This window comes from Xenopus tropicalis, chromosome 1 (genome assembly GCF_000004195.4).
Source record: "Xenopus tropicalis strain Nigerian chromosome 1, UCB_Xtro_10.0, whole genome shotgun sequence".
NCBI lineage: Eukaryota > Metazoa > Chordata > Amphibia > Anura > Pipidae > Xenopus > Xenopus tropicalis.
In genome coordinates, this window is record NC_030677.2 from 36,432,266 (window position 1) to 36,452,587 (window position 20,322).

A 20,322-nucleotide genomic window follows, 5' to 3' on the forward strand; every position below is an offset into this window, starting at 1 on the left:
TATTTACACAAAATATTTAAATTCAAATGTCCCCCGAAGAGTACATTCTAGATAGGAGCCATATTTGTGGACAACCAAACAGAGTCTAGCATACAATGAAGAGAATCCAGATGTTTGTAAGAAGACATTTTGAATCAATAACAAAGTAATAGCCAACTGGTCGTACTCAGGCTCGTATGCATTATTAAAGGCTCAGTGCAACATTCAGGGTGTCAGAGAGAATTATATCCTCTCAGTGGAAAGTTCTTATACTGTTAGACTTAGACAAAAGTGAGAAGAAACATAAGACGTAAATGGACATAACATATTTTCAATGGCATAACAGCACCATTAGGTATAATGTGAAATAATAATACAAGAAAAATATTTGATGTTAATGGGCAAGGTATCAAGTTGCCAATTGGTAGTCCCTATGCCATATTAGTACTACCTTAGTGGATAGCTACCTATTAAGGGTATGCTATATATAGGGAGGAATAAACTGGCCACATTTTACAGGGTATGGACTATGGGTCGCATGGAATATAAACTTCAGGCATCACTGAATTGTCAGTTTAGGTAATTGTAACGTATTATAATGGGCATTCCAAGCAGCAGGCTCTGTTTTGGTTGCAGAACAAATACTCTACTGGTCACTGGGCTAAAATAACTCTACTTGTCACTGGGCTAAAATTAATCTACAGAAAATGCAGATGATATAGTACAGAAATGTCTTCTGTCTGAGCAAAGCAGGCAAAGGTGTGCAGCAGCCTGAAGGATTCCTTTACTACTGCAACTGCAGTCGCACAAAATGGATGTGCTAGTTGAGCATAAAGATACTTGTGCCTAAACAAACGCAACTTACTTTTTACGTATTTGCGCCAAGCACTGTTGCACAGGGCTGGAACTAGGTGTAGGCAGACAAGGTGTGTGCCATAGGGAGCACCCATGTACCTTTGCCCTTCTGTAACTTGTATCAGTGGCAGGGGAAATTGAGATGGAAAGTGAGATGGAGAGGTTACACGCGGAGAGGGGGGGGGGGGTATGATGTGTTGGGAAAGTGATAAGCCAGGGGGAGAATGAGAATTGAGGGTCTTGCCATGAACGAATTTAAGTTTTGGCCAGCACTGCCATTGTGCCCACCCAGTCTGTTCTGATGAATTGTGCATAAGTGCTCCTATTGACAGAGTGAAGCTCTGGAGCTTCCACAATCACAAAGGTGGAGCTAATTCCATGTTTCCCACTGCATCAATACGCACAGCAGGCTTGCAACTAAAGAATCAAGTGCAGGCGTACTTTTAGTGCCTAGTCGCACACTGCACTTGTGTTCATAAGTGATCCCTATTATTTTGTTATTTACGCTTCTGGTTACCTTCTACTTCATTGTGCTATTTATTTACAAATCAAAAACACAAGTGTGGTTGCGGGAGCACAGAAAAGTCTGTTCTACTATATGTAAACTAGTGAGTGCTATTGGTCAGGCCAAACTAGCTGCAACCATCCCCCCCATCTAGGAAGTCTAACAGCGCTTGTAAAGATGGAAAAGACAGAAAAGACAATAATTGCTACAACAACAACAACAAATATTTGTAAAGCGCTTTTCTCCCATAGGACCCAAAGCGCATAAGCTTGTCTCATCTCAGTACATATCTATGTGTGCAGAGGAAAAGTTATGTGGCCATAAATGCCAGGCTAAACAGGTGGCTTTTCAGTTTTGATTTAAACGTGTCCAGGGTTGGAGCGGTCTTGATCCCGTTTGGCAAGGAATTCCACAGGGTAGGGGCAGCATGACAGAAAGCTCTGGATCCAAAGGTTTTCAGTTGAACTCTGGGGGTGGTCAGATTATTGGATCCATTTGATCTAAGATTGTGGGAGGTGTGACGTCGTTGCAACAAGTCCTCCAGGTATCCGGGGCCTAGGCCATGTAGGGATTTGAATGTCAGCATGCCAATTTTGAAAAGGATTCTCCATTTTATGGGTAGCCAGTGTAGTGAGTAAAGGATTGGTGTTATGTGGCAATGGCGGGGTTGGCTTGTCAGCAATCTTGCGGCAGCATTCTGTACTAGCTGCAGGCGGTGTAGGTCTTTATTTGAAAGGCCTGCATAGAGGGCATTGCAATAGTCCAGTCGTGATGTGATGAAGGCGTGAACTAGTGTTGGAAGAAACTCAGAAGGAATGAGGTGTTTAATTTTTGCAATATTCCTTAGGTGATAGAAGGAATGTTTCACCACAGCTGAAATTTGGCTCCTGAAGTTTAATTCTCCATCAATTAGTAAACCCAAGCTGCGCACAGTGTTGGAGCTAGCAAGATCTGAGGTCCCTAACCTCAGTGGCATTGACTGTGTCTGGAGCTGCTTTGCTGGCCACCGATGACAAGAACTTCAGTCTTGTCAGCATTTCGTTTGAGCCAGTTTTCGTTCATCCACTCCTGAAGTTCAGCTAGGCATGAGTTTATTTTTGGGATAGGATCTGTCGTGTCGGGTTTAAATGACATATATAGCTGGGTGTCATCAGCATAGCAGTGGTATGTCAGACCGTGTTTTTGAATGATTTCCCCAAGTGGCAGCATGTATATGGTAAACAGCAAAGGGGATAGTATTGAGCCCTGGGGCACGCCATATTTTAGTGGTACAGGGTTGGACTGGAAAGGCCCCAAGGCTACCCGTTGTGTTCTGCCTGCCAGGAAGGAAGAGAACCATTGGAGGACTAAGCCATCAATGCCACAGTACTCTTGCAGTCTGTTAAGCAAGATTTCATGGTCGACTGTGTCAAAAGCCGCTGAGCGATCAAGCAATATCAGGATGGAGCACTCGCCCCTGTCTCTGGCCATGAGCAGGTTATTGCAAATCTGGACAAGGGCTGTTACAGGTATAGGGCTGCTACAGGTATAGGATCTATTATCCAGAATGCTTAGGACCTGAAGATTTCTATATAAGGGATCTGTCTGCTAAAAATCATTTAAGCATTAAATAAACCCAATAGAATTGTTTGTCGCCAATATGGATTCATGCAGCCCAGTTACCATCAAGTACAAGGTACTGTTTTATTATTACAGAGAAAAAGGAAATCATTTTTAAAAATGACAAGTGCTCAATTGAAATGGAGTCTATGGGAGATGGCCTTTATTTTGAAGCTTTCTAGATAACAGGTTTTCAGATAAGGGGCCCTATACATGTGTGTTCCTTTAAAATTGGTGAAAATATTATACATATTCATTAGCCATTAACCAAGCACAAATACATACAGAACTCATGAGAGGATGACTGAGAGGATACAGTTAAATAACAAAATTATATTTTTAGAAAGAAGGTTTGATGCATTGGAAGCAAGCAGACAGAAGCAGAGAGTTGCACGGCTTCATGCCACATATTGAAAGTGTTGCATTTACCAAACAGATTTGCCTTGATATTGCTGGAAAGCTCTATGGCTACTTGGTATAACTAAAAAGGAATGTGCTAATGATCTGCGTTTGTGTTCATTTGGTTAGGTGAGCAGCATGCCAAATAAATGTGTACTTACATGTGTATAGTTATGGTTACTGAACCCAAGTGCTCATAGAGATTCAGTACTTTAATGTACATATGTATGTAAGCTCTCCCAGATCAGCATCTCCTCTCCCGGTGCCTGGATAAAAGAGCTGCCTAATAACAAAATGTTTTCAGTGAGCATTGCCCCCTTCTGGTCTGAGGTAAGCAATTCAATTCACTAGCAACACAGTTCAGTATTAGCAGTTTGGTGGCACCAACATGCACTGAGACTCCTACCCCCATATGTAACAGAAGGCACTAAGTTTGCCTAAGAGCAGTAAAACATAGCAACCAATTTGATATTTGCTTTTAAACAGGTGACCAGTAAATGTTACCTGCTGATTGGTTGCTATGGGTTACTGCTCCTGGGCAAAATCAGTGCCTCTTATTACATAACCCCGTTAGGACAGTGATTGCTAATTTCTAGTATATGTAACAAAAAATTTTAATGAAAAAGTTAAATCTACAGCAGACACCTCGGTCACAGAGGGCATGCCCACATCATGCAGCAGACACCTGACATGTAGTGAGACTCCTACCCCCATATGTAATAAAAGGCACTAAGTTTGCATAAGAGCAGTAATCCATAGCAACCAATTTGATGTTTGCTTTTAAACAGGTGACCGGTAAATGTTACCTGCTGATTGGTTACTATGGTGTAGCTACCATACAGCAGACACCTCAGCCACAGAGGGCATGCTCACATCTAGTGGTGTTACTTCCATACAGCAGACATCTTTGCAGCAGAGGGCATGCTAACATCTAGTGGTGTAACTACCATACAGCAGACACCTTTGCAGCAGAGGGCATGCTGACATCTAGCGGTGTAACTACCATACAGCAGCGACTAGGCTGCAAAGGGCATGCTCACATCTAGTGGTGTAACTTCCATACAGCAGACACCTTTGCAGCAGAGGGCATGCTGACATCTAGTGGTGTAACTTCCATACAGCAGACACCTTTGCAGCAGAGGGCATGCTCACATCTAGTGGTGTAACTTCCATACAGCAGACACCTTTGCAGCAGAGGGCATGCTCACATCTAGTGGTGTAACTTCCATACAGCAGACACCTTTGCAGCAGAGGGCATGCTCACATCTAGTGGTGTAACTTCCATACAGCAGACACCTTTGCAGCAGAGGGCATGCTGACATCTAGCGGTGTAACTACCATACAGCAGTGACTTGGCTGCAAAGGGCATGCTTACATCTAGTGGTGTAACTTCTAGATGGTACTAGCATGGTAAAAAAAAATTCTACTTCCATATTTATATGATCAAAAGTCATTTGATTTTAAGGATTCAAAGCGGTTCAGTAAGGGATGTGGATTTGGCTAAATCTGAATCCTGCTAAAAAAAAAGGCCAAATCTTGGCCGAATCCAGAACCGAATCCTGGATTCAGTGCATCCCTAGTTTATTTGTATGTTGTGGTCTCAGCAGTGCAGTATAACTATCTGGCTTATACCTACCTTCCCCCCTTCGATGAGCCCTCACATTAGCCGGCCACACCACCCTACAACAAAACAAAACTTCTGGCTCTCACCTGAGCACACCCAGCATTGCCGCCTGGCTGGTATTAATGATGCTTGATGCCAATGAAAGATAAAAGGTTGGTATTTATTTCTAGAAAATGTGGTATCCCTAGGACCAACACCTATGTACAATATGTTCCCAGGGCACCTGTGACCAGCACAGAGGGCTTATTGTAGGGGCCACTATGGCCCACATATTGCCTTGCTTGGGAGTGGGAGGGGCCAAGGGTGCCCCCTGATAAAAAGAAAAACAAGTTACTATACAGGCCCTCTACATTTTTCACCACTGCCCCATGATACCATCTGTGGAAGCAACAAATAGGCACTGTGCTTGAAATCATCACCTAAATCCACCATCTAAAATAGCTTGCACACCTGCTTTTATCTGCTAAGGCAATCCTCCTCTCCCTCCCACTGCTGGACCCTTTATTACTGTAGACATTCACTGTACTATGCCGCCCTCTAGTGACCAAAACTATGCACTGTATATAATAAGTAGAAACCATATGCCCTTAACCACAAGCTCACAGGGTTATATCTGTCACCTAGAAACTCCCAGGATCAATTGAGAATACCCTATGTCTTTAACAGCTGAAACGACAGACCCAGGGAGTTTTTGGGAGTTTAGAGTCACCACCTGGCCAGTAAAAATTATGCTTTATGCCAGTGTTATTGATAGGGAAAATAGATAAACATATAGGAAGGCTGGCATAGAATAGGTGGCACCCCTATGCAGAATCACAATATGTGTGTGTGTGTGCTTTTGCTACACTAGATTGGGGCCACGAGTGACCAGCAGAAGTAGTATAGTCCGATGGGGTTAAACATACTCAAATATACTTACGTACAATTCCTTTCAGTTTTTTATTAACACCAGTGATTGTCAGATGCTTATGTTGTACATATTTGGAGATACCAAATACTATATCTGAGGAAAAGGCCCTAAAGTCACTTATTTCTAAAGCAATTGTACATTAAATGGGTGTACACACTGAACATACAGATTACATACACAAACAGCCAATAACCTTTACTAGAAGTAGAGAGGGCCGTGCCCAAGAGAGCTTACAATCTAGTAGACTACAATGTAGTTAGACTGTATACAGCACCAACTGAATGTCACATCTTGAATCTTTCCAAATGATTTTGTAGGAGCTTGTACTGGGGTGAAAACAGAATGTTTATAGTGTGCTGATTATTACATGTTTTGTTTTGACTAGCCAGTAGGTGGCAGTTTAGCTGTGAAATTAGTTAGCTGTAATACTAAATCCCGACCACTACAGGTAATCGAGAATAAAAGGGGATCCGCACCCATGATTCGAGGTCTTTATGGGAGAGCTCGGAGAAGAAACCAGCTGGGAGTAAGAGAAGATCAGGTATACAGGGTAGGACAGGCCAGAGCAGGGCAGCTTAATAGTGGAGCAGGCACTAGGTGTCTGAGGGCGGGATAAGTAGCATGGGCTGCCTATTGCCCCACTGAGGAGGGTAGAGGGAAATAGTTTTCCAAGTGGATCATCCACAGGATAGGGACCCAAGCAGAAAGCAAAGAGTAGGGTTTAATGAGCTTCTAGCTAAAGTCTGCCAGTAGATGCCGGTGTGTAATAGCAAAGGGGCACCATAGGGAGTGCCAGATCGCTGTGCCAGGTGGGGACAGAGGATCCCATGGAGATTGGTGACATGTGACAGCCCAACCTAGCTACCCCTGGTTAATGTAAATGTTACATGAAGTAAGCCCTGCTCGGAATTGTATGAATATGTCCTGTATGTTGTGAATCCCCTGGTGTATGAATAAAGTTACTATTCTGCATGACTGTGTGGAAGTTGTGTGCCCTTTACTTGATGCAAGTATGTGAACTGCTGCTTGTGCTGCCTATAAGCAGCCGCTGATTACATTACATTAACATTTATTTATAAAGTGCCAACATATCCCGCAGCGCTGTACAATAAGTGGGTTACATACATTGGACATACAGAGTAACATATAAAGCAATCAGTAACCGATACAAGAGGTGAAAAGGGCCCTGCCCAAAAGAGCTTACAATCTAATCTTACATTAGTGGGCTTATCTATCAATTTTCAAGTTTGTGAATTTGAGTTCGTTTTTCTAAATTAAATGAACAAGTTTACAAACTTGAATAAAACTCGAAAACCCAAATATCTTGAATTGAAAATATGGTTTGACTTTTCCTAGGACAACTCCCATTGACTTCTAAAGAAACTCGCAAGCTTTTACATGGTGTTTAACATTTGAATTTTTGGGTTCATTTTTTGTGAAAAAAAAATCCATTTAAAACATTGAGAAACCCCCTAGGTATTACTACTGCAAAGCTGCCCATTGCCCATTGACTCAAAGGAAAATATACACCTGCATTCAACATCAACACAATACGGCAGTATCAAAATGTGAGTTAATACATAAAAACTCACCCGTGTTCTGTTCATTCCTATGGGATTTATAGAAGCGTATTTAAAAATCATGAACTCTAACTTTCCCCATTGATAAAAACACCTCTAAAACTCCCATAGGAATAGGAGTAGTAGGAATAGAGTTTTATGTATTACGCGCTAAACTCACATTTTGATAAATCTGCCCCAATACGTAGCACCTGTGCTGTAAATGCATTCTGCTTGTTATTTTACAGATCCATTTGTTCTGTTTAACCCTTACTTGTTATCTAGCTAATCTCTCTAGAATTCTTTAAAATTGGATGGGCTCTATAGATTTCTGTATTGCAGTTAGGGTAGGACTAGAGTAAATAATCCTTTCCTAAAGCTATTTCAGTATAACCAGGAATAACCTGCTTGGAGCACGGAACTGCTTGCGGGAGGTGTGTTGTAGCAAAGATGGAGTCCAAAGGTTGCACTTGCTGGTATAAGGTGTGTCCCTCCTGATTTATTTTTTTATACAGCCAATAGGTGGAACTACAGTTCAGCTTCATGCAAGTTATAGGTCACTCCACACTGAGAGTGCGGGGGCGAGTGCTTGAACTGATAGAGAGGCAAACACAATGGAGGGATCTTCTATGTCTTCTATTTGGTTATTTCCTAGCTCAGATGTCTTGTGTCAATATGTAGTATCCCTACCAATATGGCTGATCAAACTGCTGTAATTGCCCTACATGCATGGATATACAGAGAGTTGATTAGAGATTTAATTAATTAAAGCAATGCCATTTGCATGTGTAGCCAGATTGTCCAACATCCAACTATTATGTTGGTTAGATATTTAAAGTCCAGTCATGTGAGAGGCATTGTCAAACCTATAAGCAGTTGGAGCTCCTGCAATTAAGCTAATTACAGACCTGTTGGATGATCTGAATTCCTCCATCCTTGAGTTATTGCCAGGAGTAAAATCATTTCAATAATGGCTGTAAAAATGAGGGCATCTCAACAGTGTAATGACTGACTAATCGGAAGATTGTGCATTTATAATCCAGCGGGCCCATAGTTCATTCGTCATAGTTCTTTCTTCACATATACAGAGAAACATTTGTGACATGCCAGTGTAATGAGCGAGAAATGAGCAAATGAGCAAAAACTTTTACTTTCCCACAATGCTCTTGTCCTTTATCTGTTGAATTTGTAGTTGGTTCTTCTTCTGAGCCAGAGAATAAAGGTCCCCATACACGGGCCGATTCTAGCTGTCGATATCAGTCCCTTGGACCGATTCTGCAGCTTATCTGCCCATGTATTCGGCAGCTTATCTGGCCATACCAGACCAATATCTGTCCTGAAATTGTCCAGATATCGATCGGGCAGGTTAAAAGATTCAGTCGGATCGGGGACCACATCGGCTTGTTGATGCAGTACCCGAACCAACTGCCCCATTGCTGCCATTATAATTTGATCGTTTGGCCCCTAGCCTACATGTTCCCCGATATCACCCACTTGTAGGTTGACGACCTCGCCAAGCGAGCGAATCTTTACGTGTATGGGGACCTTAACAGCTGCAGTATGCCTTGTCGCTCTTATCTGATAGAGAGTCGGTATGTACAAGTACGTTTGATGGTGGTGGATGATGTACGATGACTTGCTAACAGACCCTAAACACTGGCTAACAGACCCTAAACACTGGCAGCTACCCAGAGGGCAGGAGAAAGGCAAGTGTGGCAATGCGGGGCAAAGGAACGTGAAAGGGATAGAAATGCTCTGGAACCCTGACTGTCATGTCTTGAAGATCTGTTTAGGGGCATTGGGCTTTTGCACAATATGATGTCAGTGTGAGAGTAGGGGCACTGTAGTATCACTAGGCATATGTACCATCTAGACAAGATTTTACAACTTAGGAAGTTGTTCCTTCCTGTATTTATAATAATCATCTGGTTTAGTAAGTATGCCAAATTGGCGTTCCGCCCATAGGTCATCGTAGGAGTTCGTAAACATGTAGATCTGAAGATATCATCTGTCTGAAAAACTACCAGTAATTCTACAATACATCTAATAAATGTTTAGAGGCTGTAGAATTGTTAGTTAATACAAGCCTATTGTTCAGGGACCATATCGAAAGTTGCCTGAGGTCTGTGTAACCCCTTTTTGGCTGTAATACAGTCCAGCTAGATGGATTAGACCAGTGATCCCCAACCAGTGGTTTGTGAGTAACATGTTGCTCCCCAACTCCTTGGATGTTGCCCACAGTGGCCTCAAAGTAGATGCTCATTTTTGAATTCCTGGCTTGGAGGCAAGTTTTGGTTGCATAAAACCCAGTGTAAAGCCTTCTGTAGGCTGCCAGTCCACATAGGGGCTACCAAATAGCCAATTATAGCTCTTATTTGCACCCCTAGTACCTATTTCCATCCTTGTGTTGCTTCCCAACACTTTTTCGATTAGAATGTGGCTCACGGATATAAAAGGTTGGGGATCCCTGTATTAGAGCATCGGGAGACTCTCTTTCTGTGGATGGAGTTCCGCTATGTGGAAAAGTATAGCGAGTGGTGTTATAAGACTACACCTTTCCACTGCCAGACATAAAGTAGTGATGAATAAGTTTGCTAACAAACTGAACCAACCAATCTATTTGTCCAAGACAAATGGCATCGGGGAAATACTCACAAACTGTGATGGTATAACAGGCATTCAAATGACATAAATAATGAAGCAGATTTTGAATGGGGCGCCACTGTGGTGATCAGCTTGAGGATAGAAAAATATCCTTAGGGTTCTCAGCTTAAATGGCCCGGATCCCAAACAGCAGATGTGTATGAGTGAGATAAACTAAAGCAGGCCAGACACATTAAGATCTTATCGCTATCGTAGGACCAAGTTTATCCTGAAACAATCTTTTTTTTATAGATTTTATTTTTGTAGTTTTTTTTTAACAAAAAGGTATATACAATAAAGTTAAATAAAGTAAATTAAAAACATAAGGTTACATAAAGCAAACAAGCTGTTGAAAGTAGTATGCCTGGAGGGAAAGGCTTAGGCTTAGGGAAGGGGGGAAAGACATTTGGCCCTGAGGTTGGCCGGGGATCACTGTAGGTGGTGAGACAGGGGTAGGACAGCTAGTTGAAGCTCCAGTGAGGGGTAAGAAAGGAGCCAGTGCCCCAGCAGTACCTTCCCAGGAACCAGCAAAAACACCCCAGGACTTCCCAACGACCCCTGCTCCTGTGTTCAGTGAAGTACAGAGACCCGGACCTGGCGAGAGAGAGGGGGCAGGAAGGTAGGAAACAGGCAGGCCAAGTGGTCTGAAATTTTATAATAAAATTGGGATTCATGTTGAATCATTAGTGGAGAAGTTATACTATTGACTGTGAATTAAGTTGTCCCTGTGTTCATCTTCAAAATCATGTTGTTCTCCTTTAAGTGTGTAGCTACATGTCCCCTCTGTTCTGTGTTGTATACCCTAAGGGGGTAATTAAGCAAATCACTATAAAAGTTATTTTACAACAGGCTATAAACTGGTTGGTAAATGTTACTTAAAATCTCGTCTCCGCGGCAGAAAGTCATTGTATTGGGGTACATACTGGTGGCCCATCAGCTGGGAGGAAAAGCCACGCAGAGCTGCTTATTCGCCAGTTCACAGATGAGCAAATCTTGTCAGTTTGTCAGTCAGAAATCACTGCAGCCAGGTCTCTGGTCCTACAGGCTAATGGCACACAAGGCATTTCCTCCACTGGCAGAAAAACACTGGTGAAGAAACCACTGCCATGTCAGTGCTTACACGGGATTCTGTGCCTGTGGGTTTTCAAGCTGAAACCCACCCTGTGGGAACAAGCGGATACAATTCCTGTCATTTCACACAGACAGAGCTGTCAAATGCCCCCAATTTTGTAGGGAGTTACCCTACTCTGCCTCCCTGTGCCCAGTCTCCCATCACCGTAGCTAATTCCCCTGGTTTTACAGGTTTGCTGCTGAGTTTCCCTGCACACATTTATTGGCTTCAGAATAGCAATTGCACATTCCTGCGCAGTCCCGGTGATGCCGCGGGTGCATGAAAAATAAAAATTGGTGGAGCACGATGCACCTCAAAGAGGTTCCTACTGCACACGCCTGATTGATTTTAATTGGAGCAGAGGCAGTGAGAGAGGCATAGTTGGAGAAAGAGGGAGTGTTCAGAAACAAAAGGGGCGGAGCTTCACATTAGATAAGGAAGTCAGTAAAAGAGCTGCAGTTTATCTGCTTGTAATAGAGAAACAAAATAAATCTACATGCTTTGGGCTGTTAAGAGTAATTTTAGGGGATGTTACAATAAAAGGCTTACTTATCCTTTAAAGAGACACAGGATATATTGCCATTTTAATAGTGAAATGATGTATTCAACTGCCCGAATACACACATATCTACATAAGCCTTGAGTTAATCAGAGAGGACAAAAGTCTGAAATCATTAAATAAACAGTGTGACAAAAGGCCTAGGTAGATCTTTATAAATGATTACACGTTGGGTTGGTACGGCTCTATTTGCTTATCTGATGGAGCAGAACTAGGAGGTAGAGGAGAGAACAATGGGCAGGAAGGTGAATGACATGTGAATCCCAGCGCTGCCACCTGCTCTGCATTTGTATTTTTTCTTTTAGATCCTCTCTAATGGACTGAATGTATGTTACACGCTGCCAATGGCAACCGCAGCCAGAGCACTGACCCATAGCCCCAAACAGCTCTCCTCCTTTCTATACATCTGTATAAGATAAATGGGCTGCTGTTATTAGTTAGCACCCACACTAATCAGCCTCCATAGTAATCATTAAAACCAAAGTACCTGTATGTGGGTGCAACTATATACAAATCTAATGTAAATTGTTATTCAATGTAGGGATTCATTGCCGTCCCACTACACTTGGGCATTCGTGGCCTCCTCACAAATCAGAGCCTGGTTGCTACTCGTTTCTACCCCTCCCATTGCGTTATATTCTGACTTACCATTAATTTATTGATGAAAACTGTGACCTATAAAAATAGTACCACATCTGCTACGGGTCTTATAACCCATAGCAACCAACCAACAGGTTGCAATTGGTCAGCTGTCTGAAAACAAACACCTGGCAGTGGTTTACTAGTTCTGTGCAAAATTAGCATCTTTTATGGCATTGCTGTAGGGGAGTGCGATCTGACAGCCAAAGCGCCAGCTCTGCGGCTACTTGGGACTTTCCAGGACCTTGTTTCTATAGCTTCATAGAAATCCTCTTGCCGTTACTGGGTTATATTTTGTGTTTATCTATCCGAAGCTTCATGTGTGGGAAACCTCTGCAAATGCAAGGTGGAACTATTGTTCACAGCAATTTAACAGTAAGTATAGTTAATTATCTACTACGTTTATTGATGGAAAATTGTGTTACGTAAAGACCCTGAACTGCAGGAAATGAAAACTAAACATGTTGTATCATAAATCATATAAATCACTGTGATTTTCTATAAAATGTGCGATAAAGGTCCCGTAACATTGTGTAGATTTATTCAATCATTTAAACAGTCTGGAATGTGATTCCCCTTTGCACTAATAGCAGCTTGCATCTGTTTGTGTGTATGATATTTATATTTATACAATTATTTACAGGTATGGGATCTGGTATCAGGAAACCTGTTATTCAGAAAGCTCCAAATTATGGCAAGACCAATTTCTTCTAGACTCAATTTTAATTAAATAATTCAACATTTTAATAATTTCCTTTTTCTCTGTAATAATAAAACAGTGCCTTGTACTTAATCCTACTCAAGGTATAACTGATCCATATTTGAGGCAAAACAATCTTATTGGGTTTAATTAATGTTGAAAAGATGTTTTAGTAGACTGAAAGTATGGAGACCCAAATTACAGAAAGACCTGTTATTCGGAAACCCCCAGGTTCCGAGCATAGTATTTAGGGGGTTTTGTCCTGCTAGCCATATGACTGTATATATCAGGAAAAGGTTATTTGAAACTTGGTTTCTTCTTTCATTTCTCTACTTGGTTCTTTCACACCCATTTCCATTTTCTCTCTCAACCTTTCCCTCACTTATGACTCCAAAAATTAAAAAGGAACACAATGTTCTATACAATGTTTTTATTGCATTTGATGTTACAAGTGTTAATTTGTAATGGCCAATAAATTGTATATAACATGTTCCTGTTCCTTGTGATTGTCTGTGTAAAGCATAGCAGCCAGTTATACAGCTCCAGGGTTACACCAGCTTCTTCATGCCATTTGTCACAGCCTAACGTGAATGTTTATTCCCACTGACTGATGAATACTCCCACAGGCAAGCCATAAGATTTTATTGGTTAATGACTACAAAGGTCTGATTCAGAGCAAAGGATGGCCCTACCTTCACAGTACATTCAGATTAGCCATTGCGAAAAAGACTACTATTTTGAGGAGGACACCATTGTGCGGTCATGTTGCCCCTTCGTAGCGTCACAAGGTCCAGAGATGGATGTAAAGGAACAAGCAATAACTGGCAACTCAGCAACATAGGACTGAAACATACATCAGCAATCAATGTTGAAACGTTGACAACAAGCCCCAGCAAGTCACAAGACTTATCATTTGTACCCATGTCAATAAGAGGAACCAAGGTTAAAGTCTGCCCTAAAGAATTATTCAAAGAATCGTGGTTTGTTAATTAAAACATGAAGAGATATGAACAGAAGCTAAATTAGAAGTTTCAAGAATGTTGGTGCTATACGTTGGATGGTATGAGATTGTAAGTCAGCTGGAATTGTAGGGTATATATCGCACCCTACAGTACTGATATAAGAAGTACCCCGGAGACTGCGTGCTGATGTTAGTCTTTGGACGGGCACATGATCTTTGTAGGGACTCCCTTACTGTCAGTGTCGGACTGGCCCACCAGGATACCAGGAAAACTCCCGGTGGGCCCAGGTGTCAGTGGGCCCTCCTGCTCCTGATCATTTGGCCTGCTTCATGGTCATTCCCTATCTTTGAATGGGAACAAGAGGAGAAATAGATGCAAGGATGGGTGCTAGCATGTAAATAAAAGAGACTAGGAGAATAAAGAGGTTGTGTGAGGAAAGGAGGAAAAATAGTTTGGAAAGCAGGCCTAGGGTCTACGGCTTTCTGGTGGGCCCCTGGGTTCCCAGTCCGTCACTGCCTACTGTTACTCACGGAAATCCAGCCAAAGTCAAAGTGATACATGTAAAGTTATTCATGTGTGTTGATCCCTATTCTTCTGGATTAAGGTATTAAGGGGTATTTTCGGATGCTCTGTCACCCGAGGGAGAGGCGATCTCCCGTGGGAGGAAAATCACCCTGTCTGACATTGCCCTAACAGTGAATAAAGATGTTTCTTGCAAAAGATTTACAGTTGTGGCTCCAGTACTTAAGGGGCAATGGGGCAGTCTTACTCATCTATTCTCAATTCTGTCTGGAGATTAAATCTAATAACTGGAATCCTGTCTGTGTAATTAATATAAACTTGCAGTTTTGAAGCCTACAAGGTTCTGTTGTGTCTATCCGTGATACTAAAGAAAACAAAAGAAACTTTTCAGGAGCTGAAGGTCACCCGTTCCAATAGACACTCGTCTGAAAACAAGCAAATGTCGAAAGTAAAGAATGAAAATGGAGTTGGCTCTGATCCAGACGTTTCTGGTTTTACCTCGGCCCTTTCACAAATCATGGCTGAACAAGGTCATTTGCAAGATATTTTCATGCTAATTTTCATGGGAGGGGTTTCCAAGCAAACATTTTGCAATGATTAACTTATCACAAGATTCTGATAAAATGTACTTGTTTTCAAAGCCTTTTCCTGGTTAAAAGGGAATGTAATCTAAAATAAAAATACCGATCTGATGGTGCAGCAGGCTCTCTCTTGAAGCTATTATGGGCAATGACACACTGACATTTTGTTGCCCAAGTTACACGAGTGACAAGATGTCTATAGTTTCCTGACAAATCAGCGGTTTAGTCCTAGGGCCAACAATCAGATCACAATGCAACCTATGCAAACCTGTTGGGAGAGGAGCACATGAATGGTCCTGCTTTTGCCCAGTTGGCAATTTTCAACCAGATATTGGGTAGGAAATCATTATACAGGGCCAGTTACCTGCCTACTTAATCTGGAGGGGTATAGTCAGCAGTTAGATAGGGATTCATTAGCCTAAAGGTGGCCATACACAGGTTAATAGTATTTGTCAACTCGGTCTTTCCTGACTGAATCAACAGCTTATTGGCCCATTTATGAGACCCACCGATGGGCTTAAAAATTCATGCCTCACCAAATGAGCAGATTTTTATGTGTGGCAAGCTTTAAAGGGCAACTGTACTTTCTTTGTGCTGGTCAATTTCCTTCAGTTTCAATGCAAGAGAGTATGTATAGCCTGCTCAAGACTCGCCCTCCAATGTTTTCCTACTATCACTTCCCCCAACTGACATGAATAGACACAGTCCGGGTTCACATCTCTCGGCAGTCCCCTCCATAGAACATAGACATATTCTTCATTTCCCAGGGTGCCACAGCCATGTGACCTGTGCTCTGATGAACTTTAGTCACACTTTACTGCTGCGCTGCAAGTTGGGGTGATATCCTCCCTCCCCTCCCAGCAGCCGATCAGGAGAACAGTGGGAAGGGAGCAAGACAGCAGCTCCCAGTAAGAGTGTCTCTTGAACAATGCACTGGTGCCACGGGAACCATTTTTAAAGGACAAGGAAACCCCATACCCTCTCCCCTGATCACAGCTGCAGTTAAGGGAGCACTACAGTTTGGGGGGTACTAAAAACACATGAATCAGACAATACACTAATAAACACCCAGTGCAGTATTTTAAATAATGCTTTATTTTAACACATGCTAAAAATATTTTGCAAGTACAGAAGTATGTCCACGGCCTCTTCTGGGCAACATAAAATGGACAAAAGATGGAAAAACAAACTCCTCAGTTTAAGACTTCAATTATAAAAAAAACAAGGCACTAAATATTCCCCCATTACTTTGTGCATTTTGTTCTTAAGCTAAAAAAGCTAACTTTTCAAGTTATTACAAAACAAACTTACCTCAGTAGTGTGTATGAAATGGTTTAAGAACAAATAACAATTACACTTTTTAACTAAGCTAACATTACTAAGGTTTAGTGCCTGGTATTTATCTAATGAATGTGCCACAGGGCTGGGCACACAAGGGCACTTATGCAAAGGTTGAACCTTAACTAGAGGGAAATATAGGCTATTTTTAAATAAGCCCTTATCTTCCATATATTATGGATACATAACATAACAATGAATGCAGTCATAGCTTATTGTGTGCAGAGACTATTCTTACAAGCAGAAGCTCCCATACTGCTTCTCCTATACTTTCCTTCTCCATACTATTCTCCATAGGCTGCAAAAGGCTTTATGGGGGACAACTCTGCTGACATTTTATTTACACACCTCTCCACAACACTATAAACTATATACATATATGAAAGAAGAACTCTATTTAGAAAGCCTGTATATTTTCCCTTTAGTTATCCCCACTGTTATTGCTATATTAACGCAAATGATGCAAATATCACAGCTGCTTGTAAAATACAAATATATTATTTTGGCATTTTTATCCTTTATAAATAGTTAAGCAACCATTATATAAAATAAAGACGCTATTATACTTGGGCAGCATAGTCTGCAGCAAAGGAAGATAACCTGGCTAAACAAGGTTAGATACAGTAGTTCTGTTTGACTGCCATACTCCTAAATCTGTGGCCAATTGGGCTACACATGTTGATGATCAAACTGGCTAAGAAATGCACAACCAATATGTCAGCCCAATACAGCATTTATGGCACACATATAAAGCTACTGGCTATGGCCCACTGACTATAAGAGTCACAGTATGTTGTAGGAATAACTGAACTCAAAGGAGTGGAGTGAATGCTGGAGACATTACATTTCTAGTAGTCCAGTAATGATGTAATGCCCCTTTCACAATGAAAACACCTAAAAAACACACAAAATAAATACAATAAAGGTAGGACCACAGTGTATCCAATCTTATCTACTGTATTATGGCACGGCAGGCATTTTTCTTAATGCACAATGATGCTGAGCAATGAAAAAGGCCGCATTCACATAAAATAGCAAAATATCTTAACCATCTTGTTCTAAAAGCCTTTAAACAGGCCACAAAACACTGCAAGGACAGGGTACATTATCTAACATTGAAATAAAATGCTACTACCTCAGGGGCAGTATGGATACATAATGTCTAAATACACCCGAGAATATTTTTTTTTTCTTTTTTTTGCTTCCAGAGGCCTACAGCAGTTTGCTCAGCAATATTTCGCTGGCCCCTAGGGTAGCCAAGGGAGAAAAACTTGGAACAAGTCACCTAAAACCCCACAATACAAAACAAATTCTACATGAAACATGATGTAAGAAGACCAAGGGAATAATGCAGCTGTCACTGGGCACACAGGCACAACCGGGGCCCAGCAATATAAATACACACACTGTGTTGCACAACATTTCACTGAAACCAGCTGAGCGGTAACTGTCGGTGACAGGATAAGGACAAATAACCCGTAAATAGGCAGAAACCTGGCAGAGTCAACTGTATATACACACGTCATGGAACCATATTCCCCTGATGGAGTTAGGAAGGGCTTAATAGTTCTTTCCACTGATGGTCTAAGTGTTCACAGAGCAGTGGAAGGTCTGAGTGCCACACCAAAATCAAGATTTCAGTATAAACATGAACATCTGAAAGGCAATGGTAAAGTCTCATACAAATGGAGTGGTCATGGTAGGAAGTTAATAATGTCCCTGCATTTGTATTTAGATATTGTGTTGTCACAAAGTAGAAAGTGCACCAATGCAGTAAGGCACAGCCACGCCTAGAAAGCTTCCGTACACCAGAAACCCTGTTGGAGTAAACACAGGGATAAAGAAACAGAAACTTGAGTAGCATCTTGACGCCATGAGTACAATGCTTATCTAACAAAGTTTCCATTATTTCTATATTTGACAGGCTTGATCTTGATAGAAAATCTTGCATTAGAATCTCAATATTCCACTCTAACAATATGGCAATATGGAGTGTGTTTCTGGCAAATGATAAGAGCTGTTAGAGCTGCAGTCAATTGGAACTGGCCACTGGCGTTGCCCAATGTTAAGACTGTGCTATACATGTAAAATTCCTTTAGACAGGAGGAGCTAATATACATATAACATGCATTGCTAATGGATCCTCGGAAGCCTTTCTGCTACAGAAAAATGTATTCATTGAGTTAGTTGCAGGAGCTGTGAGTATGAGAATACTGTGAGAATAATCCTATTGCTTTTGTAATCTGGGTTGTCAACTCACCTTTAAAACAGCAGGCACTTATATAAAATGGAGTGTGAAGGGATGACTTAAGCACAATGAGTTGGGTGTTATTATTGAGTACAAGTTACCACACTATTTGGCATAACCAAACTAGCCTTGTCGGGGACGGCTATAAGACCGAGTGTATAGTTACTCCAGTTCCATGAGTGGGTCTTAGGGTGCAAATTACATTCTTATTATTAAATATAAGATGTCTAAGCTGCTGTCTTCTAGTACGGAATTAAAACTCCAGGGCTGATGAGTCCTATAGCCGCTAAAGGTTGGGGTTGATATCTGTTCTAACCATAAAGATAAGGAATGAACTATACAAATCGTGCTTTTTGTGATGATATTGCCCCCAATGCCAGATTTGTACATTACTCTCTAATATCTTCTTTTTGAACCCTAAATAAAAATACATCACAGAGGAATACATTCACAGGAAATTTCAGCATAAACTTTTTTTTCCAGCCTTCCCCAAAAAATTCCAGTATAACTTCATAAATAATGTACCTTCTAGTTATCTCTTAAATATAGAATGTACTTACTATAGTAGGTGGGTTATGTAATAACAATGGTATAGGCTGCCCTGGAGCCGTAACTCATGGCAACCAATCATCAGTTAGCTTTTACTGGTCTAGTGCAGTCTGGATAATGAAAGCAAACATCCGATTGATTATGAAGGGTTAATGAACATAGGCAAACTTTGCCCACATAACTACATAAGCTCCAACATTCCTAAGCGCCTCCAGCTGCTCACTGGCTTTTACTTAAACACATAAACTGCAATATTAATAACAGCACTACAGAAAATACATCTCAAGAGTGCAGGACTAAAAAAATAAAATAAAAAAAGGCACAAGCGCACACAGCAACCTTCATACCAGTTACATTGGCATTACATTGTGAAAAACCTAAGAACCAAACCACATAATATAAATCTATATGGTTATATATATATTTCTCAAAGTCAAAAACATAAAAGGACAAAAAAAATGGAAATGTACGAACATATGTAATATATATATAATCTCAATCTTAAAAATAACCTAATACATTTTTTCCAAAAAAACAAAACAAACTTCACATGTATAAAATATTCTTTTAGAATATATTTTTTTATGGTCTTTCTTCATAAATATTAAAAGAGTTCCTTCAGTTCACCCCACCCCCCCTCCCCGGAAACTAAGTTGAGAGTCTTAATATGTTGGGTAGATATCGTGCAGTGGAACTTGGATGGTTGCAGCAGGAAAGGCCTGAGGTATATAGCCGGCATATCCTCCGTACACCGCTGCTGTGTTCTTCTGTAGTGTGGCTAACGCAGCTGTGGCAGGAGCTGCAATGGGAAGGTAGCTTGCACCGTAAATCCCCGCAGCAGGAATCCTTTGCACATTTGGAGCCATGGTGTATACTGGGGTGATTGGACGGCCCTGTAAAAGCCCAGAAAAAGAACAAATTAAGCTCAAGCTGACATTTCCTCACTATCACACAACAGATCTTGCCACTAGGAGAACCGACAGACCAGTTTCAAAATACCTCCTTGTACTACTCTTTGTAGTTGGTCCAAATTGAGCCCA